The sequence below is a fragment of the Sciurus carolinensis genome, chromosome 10, assembly GCF_902686445.1.
Source record: "Sciurus carolinensis chromosome 10, mSciCar1.2, whole genome shotgun sequence".
Classification (NCBI taxonomy): domain Eukaryota; kingdom Metazoa; phylum Chordata; class Mammalia; order Rodentia; family Sciuridae; genus Sciurus; species Sciurus carolinensis.
The window spans coordinates 41,785,337-41,792,573 of NC_062222.1; positions in this window are offsets into that span (position 1 = coordinate 41,785,337).

The following is a 7,237-nucleotide window of genomic DNA, read 5'->3' on the forward strand; positions in this document are numbered from 1 at the left end:
ACAGTGAGTTTGTCTTCTGTTTACTTTTTCACTTCCTTTTGCTTTGCACTCGACTTTTCTCAGCATGTTCACCACACTTCCTCCTCAACTCTCTCTATCTTTTATTTGACTTTATTAGAAAGCACTACTGATATTTCTAAAGTCACCTGTATTTTCTTAACTGAAAACTTTAAGGTCAACATCAGTTACATTTCCTAAGTCATAAGCAATACTCAGTACTTGACCAGAAATGTTCTCATCCCTTGCTGTCAGCTTCCATGGTTGTCTTTCCACTCACCACTATTCGTGTTGTGCTGCTTCCTAAGGTTTTCATCTGTCATCTTACCATACACACGACTTCTCAGTACCACGGTTTTGTCAACCCTTTAGCTTATGATTTCAGCATACTCCTTATATTTCTATACTATGTATTCAACCACCTAGTGTATTTCCTTTTGAATATTTCACAGGTTTTTCAGAAATACTACTATCTGCTCATTTTCTCTTCATGTACCTTCTCTACTTCCATGTATCTTTGTGCCTTCCTTGTTGTTACCCTTATCATACTGGGCTGTAATTTCCTCTTTATTCAAATATGTTATAGGTAGACTTCCTTTGCTTTTGAAGAATGGAGATACTGGTTGTAGAGATGCATCTGGCACTTGGTAAGCATGCAGTCAATATTGAATGAATGACAGTGACAGCCTGAAGTCTTTGGGTGATACATTTTCCCCCCTCTCTATATTCAATCAATCAAATCATGACACTTCTGTTTCTTATGTGACAGGATTAAATAATTCATATTCACATAAGTATTCACAACCTTGTCCTTCTAACAAATAATGTAACGCATTCACCCTTTCCATTTTCTCCTAAAGAGGAACATCTTACTTTCTGAATATGAGGTTCATCGATCAATACAATAAGGTGTTAGGAAGGAGGTGAAAGAAGAAAGAGAAGAAAAACAGTGAACCATTTGGCAGAAAGGAAGTATTGTCATGGGAGGATTTTCAGAGCAGCTTTGAGGAGCAGAGAAATTGAAAAGTGGAAAAATAGATATTTTTAGAACTGTTATTTTGTTTTATGAGTTGGAACTGTTTAATGTTGTTTGGAAAACATGAGTGAGGAACGTAACTCCTTTTCAATAAAATATTGTGACTCTCAAACTGTGATTCTTAAATGCATCCTGTTGGGCAATGAACACTGGGCTACAAATTTTTAAGAACTAGAACATTGTACATAAATGTCATGAATCAGCTTGCTCTCTTCTTTAATAAGCTTTATTTTTAGAACAGTTTCAGGTTCCCATAAAAATCGAGCAGAAGGTAAAATTCCTATAGACACTTCCCATTCCAAATTCATAGCACTCCCTATGTCATCAAGATCCTTTAAAATCAATGCACATTGACACATCATTATGATACGAAGTGTGTAGTTCACATCATAGTTCACTCTTGGTGTGGAATGTTCTGTGGATTTTGACAAATGACTTGCATCAATCATTATAGTATTAAATAGAATAGTTTCAAGTCCCTAAACTTCCCCTAAACTCCCCTTTCTACTCAAGTCTTTCTCTCCCTACTCAACTCCTACTCAAACTCTCCCCACTCAAACTCCTAACAACCAGTGATCTTTTCCCTGTCTCAAAAATTTTACCTGTTTTAGAATTTCATATTACTATTATAAATTATGTAGTATTTTCAGATTAACCTCGTTCACTTAGTAATACTTATTTTATATTATTTTATGTGTTTTTGTGGCTTGATTAATAAATCATTTTCTGAACCTGAGTAAGTTCCATTATACAGATGTACCAAAATTTACATATCTGTTCCCTACCAAAAGACATCTTGATAGCTTCCAAACTTTGTCAACTATGGATGAAACTGCTATAAAACGTTCATGTGATGTTTTTTTGTGTGGACTTAAGTTTTTTTTTTTTTTTTTTTTTAACTCATTTAATACCATCCCAGGGACCAAAATTGCTGGATAAGATGATGCTTAGCTTTGTAAAAAACATCCAAAATGTCTTCCCAAGTGACTTTCGTTTTTCATTCTCACCAGCAATATATGAGAGTTCCTGTTGCTCTACATCCTTGCCAACATTTAGTGTCTTTAGTATTTTGGATTTTAGCCATTCTAGTAGGTATGTAGTGGCATACAATATTGATATATTAATTGTAATTTCATGATGAAATATAATGCATAGCATTTTCTCATATTCTTATTGGTCATCTTCACTTCTTCATTCATGGCATGTCTGTTGAAGTCTGTTGCCCATTTTTAAATTGGGTTATTATTTTCTTATTGTTGAATTTTAAGAGTCATTTGCATGTCTTTATTTAATAATAGTTCTTTAACAGCTATGCCTACTGCAAATACTTCCTCTCAATTTGTAGTTTGTTTTCTCACTCTCTTAACAGTAATTTCACAGTGAAAGTTGGTTATTCTAATAAAATCCAAATTATCAAATCTTTCTCTCATGGATTCTTTATTTGATTTTTATGTCTAAAAGTTATTATCAAGTCTAAGGTCATCTAATTTTTCTCTTGTTACCTTCTAGGTATATTGTAGTTTTATATTTTATATCTATATTTAGTAAATGTACTTCACATTCTAAAATCATCTCTGATTTTTTTAAAAGGACACAAGGTCCATGTACCCTTTCATTTTTTCCATGTGGATGTTTAGTAATTCTACCACCATTTGTTGAAAAGTCTATATTTCTCCATTGAATTACCTTGTTCCTTTGTCAAATATCGGTTGGCCAGATCCTGTAGATTTGTTTTTGGGCTCACTATGCTGTTCTATTGATCTACTTGTCTTCTTTTTCACGCTTTCTTGATTACTGATACTTGATACCACCACTATCTTGATTACTGTGCCTGTGTTATAAGTCTTGAAGTTTGTGTCAGTCTTCTGACTTCATTCTCCTTCAATATCAAATTGGCCATTGTTGGTCTTGTGGTCTCCATTATAAACTTTGCTTGCTTTTTTAAAGTTCCTATTTCCATTTTCTTAAGTCTTTATATGGACTATTGCAATCAATTCTTAACCAGACTCTGGCCTCATGGCATCAATGCAGCCTCTTAAAAAATAACTTTTTAAAAGTTAACATTTATCAAACTAGTCTTCATATTAAAGTGTTTTAGTGATTTTCAAAACTCTAAGACTATTTGAACCCAACATTTCAAATAAGTTATTTTTATCTTTTGTCCACCTACATTTTCAATTCAATTTCTATAATTTTGTCCCTCATTATCTTCAGAAGGTTGATTCCAGATTCTCCTACATACCAAAATCCATAGATGTCAAAGTTCTTTAGATAAAATGGTATAATATTTGTGAAAAATGACACACAGCCTCTCATATACTTGAAGTCATCTGTATATGATTTATAATACCTAATACAATATAAATGTTATGTAAATAGTTGTTATAATGTATGGTTTATGGAATAATGATAAGAAAAATTATGTATGCTCATGTCCAATACAGACACAACTATTATGGTCCTAACTACAAAGAACACCAACAAGATGTTAGGCAACAAGTGCTGGAGACTGAGAATCTGTGAAGTGGTAGGAGGATACAGTCGTGTATTCCTACACATCATTTCATTCATATGGACAGAAACACTGTGATAGCACACTCATTTTGCTTTTAGGAATTTTCTGCAATTTTGTTTTCAAAGATGTTCACTATTCAGCTGGTTATACCTGAGTATGCAGAAGGGATCCCTTGTACTCCCTTATAAGATGCAGTATAGACATTGAAAGTAGAAAGGAACAAAACAGTAAAATCCTTGTTTCAGAGAGCTTATCCTCTAATGAGACAAAAGTCTAAGAATAAAGCTATTTATATGCAAAATAGATTGTTAAAACAAATAGATTACTAAAAATAAGGAAAGACTTAAAAATAAGGAAAGACTAGGAAATGTTGGGAAAGAGCTTGCATTTTATATTGGCCAGTTAGAAGCAGCTATAATGAGAATATTAAACTTGGGTAAGAGACTACAAAAAATGAGGACATGCCATGTGATATATGAAGGACAGGTATTATAGGCAGAAAGGAACAGCAAGTGCAGAAGCCCTGAGGCAGATATGAAAAGAATACAGTATTTGCAAAGAATATTGAAAAGTCCAGTGGTATGTTGGAGAGAACTCAGTAAAGAGAAGTACTAGGATCTGTAACTGTGTAAACCACTCTGTGAATTTGGCTTTTACTCTGAGTGAAACAGTGGCAGTCCAGTGGGTTTCTTTTGGGCATAGGGAGTTGATCAGAGGAGAAAAATTACAAAATGAGACCTCTGGAAAGTACATTGAAGGAAAAAAGAAAACCTGCTGTGGAGCAAAGGCTAGGGCAAAGATCAATTAAGAAGATATTTCAACAATCCCATGAGAAATTATGCTAATTTGGACTAGGATGATTCTGCAAAGGAGTTACAGTAACATTCTGGGTATATTTTACTAATAGAGTCAATGAATTAAATATCTGGTGGGTCTGGTGGGAAAGACAGACAAAGAGACAATGACCAACCAAAACAGGTATGTGTCTGTGTCTGTGTGTCAAGCAAAATAACGGAGCTGTCTCTTACCTTCATGGGAAACTAGTGGGAGAAATCAGTTTAGGAATAAGGAAAATAACAGGCCATCAGATTTGTTCTTCTTGAAGTTTGAGATGTTTATTAGATTTCCAAGTCAAAGTACCAATTAGGGGGCTGAATAAAATAGCAGAAACTGATAAAATATTTAGGTGGATATGTACATTTTATGGTTAGCTTATTGAGAGTAGTACTTAAAATCATAAGATCATGTGAGGTCAACAAGGAAGTGAAACAGGAAAGAGAGGAGATCTCAGGAATAAGCCCTATGGAACACCACACTGAGGATAAAGAGATAGGGAAGAACCAGAAAATGTCATTAACAAATCATTTAAAAAAAAAAAAGCATGATTTCCAGAAAGATGAGTAAACACATTTCTTGTGTGGGTGAAAGGGCAATCAGTAGTGTCAAATCCTTTATAACTGTATTTTACAACATAGAGTTTCTTCACGATGTTTAAATAAAGAAATTTTTATGAAGTTGCAAAGGTGAACCTGATTAGAGCAGGCTCCAGAAATAATTGAAAATAGAATTTCAAAGACTTGCTGTAAAGTTTGCTGCTTCTGCCATACCATCAGGAGCACTGATTGACTTTCTAATATATCAACCTTACATAGTTGATAGCTACTATGTTGGTTTGCTAAGGCTGCCATAAAATATCATCATAAAACCCTAGACTTAAACAACATAAACTTGTTTTCTCAGTTCTGAAGGCTAGAAGTCTAAGGTCAACGTGCCTTGAGGGCCATTATCCCTCAAAATGCTAGGGAAAGATTAGCCCCAGGTCTCTTTTCTGGTTTCCAGCAGTTCCTTGCTTGTGGAGGTATAATTTCAATCTTCACAAGGAATTTTTCCCCTGTTCTTATCTGTAAAATGTCTCCTCTTAATAAGAAAACAATTGGATAATGGGCTTATCCGGCAGTATGAATTCATTTTAACTAATTACATCCATAATAACCCTATTACCAATAAAGTCATATTCTGAGGTACTGGGAGTTAGGACCTCAACATATGAAATGTATAGAGGACACAATTCAAATTTATCACACAATTTCATTCTTATAGATAGCAATTTGGTTTGTAAATACATCAGTTAAATATTTTGCGTGTTATATCCATTATATATATTGTGATCTCTCCCTTTGTACTATCCATCAGTTTTTACTATCAAGATTATATTAGCCTCAAAAAATGAGGTTGACAGGTATCACTCTTTAACCATTCCTCTGAAAACAGATTGTGTTAAATTGGAATTATTTATTCTTTAAAGATTTGGTGGAATTTTCTGGTAGCATCAATAACTGCAGATTTCTTTATGGAAAGGCTTTTCGAGTTATTTTATTTTGCTTAATCATTTTGAGGCTTCTTATAATCTTTGAAATTGTATTAAGATATATTTTCTAGGATCTTCATATGCTTATATTTAAAATTTAAAAATTTTATAAATTCATCATAAGGTTTTTTTTTAATGCCTGATGTAAATATAGTTATAGGCTTTTTCTGATTCCTATAACTATGTGTGATTTTTCTCATTTGTCTTAATGTTAGCATAGTTTTGTCAAACTGATTAGCCTTTTTAAAGATTGCACTTTTTTGGTTTATTCTATTTACTCTATTTTTCTATATGATCTCATCTTTGTTAATTCTTTCCCTCTACTATCTTTGTTATTATTTTATTGCTTTTTTATAGGTTCTTGAGATGGACATTTACATTAGTAACTTGTTAACTTTCAGATTTTTCTCTTTTAAGGTGTAGTATTCTAAGACTTTACATGTCTTTGACTCATAAGACTTTTAGAATTGTTGTTTTAATAATGTTTCTTAGATTTGAAATATATAGGAATTTTCCAATGATTTTTATTTGTTTCTAGATATATTACATTGTGGTCATAGTACATGCTCCACATAATATTTAGTCTTAGAAATTTACTATTACTTGCTTTAGGGCACAGCATGATTAATTTTTATAAAGATCTCCAAGTTCAATATACAATATGTACCTGTTGAGTGTCATATTTTAAATATGTCTTTTAGATCAAATTTGTTAGTTGTGTTACTTAGGTCTTCTTTATCCTTGATACTATTCTATCCCGTTTTTTGGTTAATTCTTGAGGTATTATAAATTCTTTCTCTATAATTGGAAATCTATACATGGCTTCTATAGTTCTGCCTGTTTCTGCTTTACACATTGCAGTCTGATATTAGGTGCATACAAATTTAAATTGTAATGTCTTATTGATGAGCTATTGTCACAAAAGATCTCTGTATCTCCAGCAATTCTTTATGTTTGCAAATCTAATTTTCTTTTCACTATATACCTTTATCAGTTTTCCTTTTCATTACAATATTTCTGGCATCTTTTCTCATATATTTATTTCTACACATTATTTTATGTCATTTGTAATAAGCATATTCTTATCTTTTTATATCAATCTGCCAATCTATGTTTTCAAAAGGTAATTTAGTTCATGGAATTTTAATAAAATTAGTAACATAAACAGACCTATTTACTTTGTGTTTTCTATTAGTCCTATTTGCCCTAGGTTTAATTTTCCCTCCTATAGTCTTCGTTTAAGTGTTTCTCTCATTTCAGTGTTTTCATTTATCTCATTTGAGTGTTTTTCTTTCATTTCATTTTTCTCCATTACTAATTT